The 2,296-nt window shown below is 54.0% G+C and overlaps 1 protein-coding gene across 1 annotated transcript in view; it reads right to left on the bottom strand.

Annotated features, from left to right (window-relative positions):
* LOC107116781 (FXYD domain-containing ion transport regulator 6-like) overlaps positions 1 to 2,120 on the bottom strand; it is a 19,672-nt gene extending 17,552 nt beyond the window's left edge. Inside the window, exon 1 of the mRNA XM_015418780.1 lies at positions 2,029 to 2,120. The gene's annotated coding sequence lies outside the window, so the exon portion shown is untranslated. The remainder of the gene's footprint in view (positions 1 to 2,028) is intronic.
* Between the last annotated feature and the right edge of the window lie 176 nt (positions 2,121 to 2,296).

Here is a 2,296-nt window from a genome sequence, read left to right as displayed (position 1 = left end):
AAGCGTCAAAGGTCAGAGGGGACGAGAGTCAAAGTCATAGCCCCCCCCCCCGAGTCCTCCTACGCCGCTCGTTCGCCTCAAGAAAAAAGTGGGTGCAGAGAGGGGGGGGTTGTCTCTTGTGGCCACGCCAGCCGCCCTCCCCCACAGGGGCTAGGCTCTCCCAGGCCCTTCGGAGACTTCCAAGGAAAAGGGCTACCCCACAACTTTTCAGGGTCTGCCCCACTGCCCACAACAGAAGCCGCTAGGGAGGCACATGCCTTCATGAGAGCCCCCCCCCCCCGCGAGTGAACTCCAGAAGAGAACAAACAAGGCCCTGTTGTATTTTTAGTGGCTGCTGCTGCTGCCGGACCCATTTCCTTCATGTCCCTTTCAGAGCAAACAAGAAGAAAAAATCGTTCACTTGGAAGTCCGAAGCAAGCACATCAGGTGGGCACTGAAAAGCCAGCACTGAATGATGGCTGCTGGCTTCCAGAACCTGGAAACAGCTTTCCATCCCTGCTTTGGGCATGGAGACAAAGGGGAGGGGAGCCAGCCAGCAGGGAGCCCTGTGCCTAGCAGGGCCCCACGGACAAGCCTCCCCCGAGCCAGAAAACTTTGGTGGGGGGGGGGGGCGGCAGGGAACTTAAATTGATTAGAGGTAATTAGATTAGTTTCTGATCTAATTAGCTGTGATCTAAGTCCTGGGGAGTTGTTCTGAGTGCTGCAAAGGACTGCGGCCGTCCGTCAGAGTTCTTCCTGAGCAGGAGAAGCTGGACCCATCCCTGCCCTGAACATGATTTGTACCTTACAGGATTCACCACCACCACCACCACCACCGTTCTTGGGGCAAACGCACTCTGGAGCGGGTGATTTCTGTTGGCACAGGTGGGAAAAGGTCGCCCTGAGCCTTTTTTAGCAGGGAGGGTATAAATCAAATAAACAAATACATTTGGAACCAGTTTAAAGGGCTTCCTGTTTGAGGAGGACGGAAAAACAATATCAAACAACCCAGAAGCCAGAGGAGAGGGAAAGAAACATGGATGCGGGGTGGGTGGGAGAGACTAATAAGAGCTCTCGGCCACTGAACAATACTCTGCTGAGCTGGGCTACCTGGATTCGAGAGGAGCCACAGCCCCCCCCCCCCGAGATCTCTGCTGAGCTCTCGGCCACTGAACAATACTCTGCTGAGCTGGGCTACCTGGATTCGAGAGGAGCCGTCTAGCCCCGCCCCGCCCCGCCCCGCCCGGCTCTTTCCTTGCCATGGAACTTCTTCTGCCATCCTCCAGTTCTGACATGTTTATTACCTATGTTGTTCCCCCCCCAGTTGAACCCAAACAGATGATCACCAGAAACCCACCTTGTCACTCTTTTGATCCATTAAAACAAAATTCACTATTTTGCATGCTAATTTAACAAGAATATACAACTATGATACGTAATTCCATTTCATTGTCTCACGGCGTGTGCATGCGCAGGAAAGCTCACACCTTGAATAAACCCGTTTGTACAGTGCAAACCTTTGGCCTGCATAGAAAAGCCCTCTGGAATAATCCAGCCGGAAAGCGAGAGCCATCCTGGGCATTCCAGGCAAACCGTTCCCCATGGGGGTGGCACAGTGGAGAAGGTACAGGTATGGGCAGTTGGTGGCTCTGCCCATTTGCAGGTTGGCACCTGCGGAAGGTCTTGCTTGGATGATTGAAGCTGTACTGGCGGAACATGAGACAGACAGCCCTATAGATAAGAGGGGGCTTTGTATGTGATACACCTTCCATTTCAAAGCACAGCTCACACGCTCACCATCTTTCAAAGCTGAAGCCACATCAAACAGAGGGAGCGAAGGAGACCCCTCGGTGAACTAAAGGAAGAACCCCAGGAGAGACAGCAGTCCTGGAAGCACGGCCCCTGTGGCCCCATGGATCCCAGCTTGTATCTGTTGTTACGGGGCTGCCCACGGTCTCAGGCGTCCGACCCCTGGGCCCACAGAGAGGACATCTTATCCCAGGCCTGGTGAGGGAAAAGAGTTCTCCGAGTATGAATGTGTTCACCTACCCCAGCCCACCAAGAATAGGAGCACTTCTTTCGTCTTCCTCTGTCCAGCGATCGCCTGCCCCCCCTGGGACAGGGCAAGACCCCTGCTCTGCACATCAAACGTCTCTGCACAGTGCAGAGAAAAACAAAGAGACTGCAACCCACATTCCATGCTCACTAGCAGCCGTCCAGTGGCAGGGCAACACGTCAAGATCAGATCACCAGCCAAGCAAGAACCAAACAAGACATTGTATGTAGGCGCACTGAAAGCATGCCAAGATCCTTGGGA

This window comes from Gekko japonicus, unplaced genomic scaffold (assembly GCF_001447785.1).
Source record: "Gekko japonicus isolate JY-2015 unplaced genomic scaffold, Gekko_japonicus_V1.1 scaffold1138, whole genome shotgun sequence".
NCBI lineage: Eukaryota > Metazoa > Chordata > Lepidosauria > Squamata > Gekkonidae > Gekko > Gekko japonicus.
The sequence above is the reverse complement of the archived record's forward strand: the minus strand, read 5'-3'. Positions and strand labels throughout refer to the sequence as shown.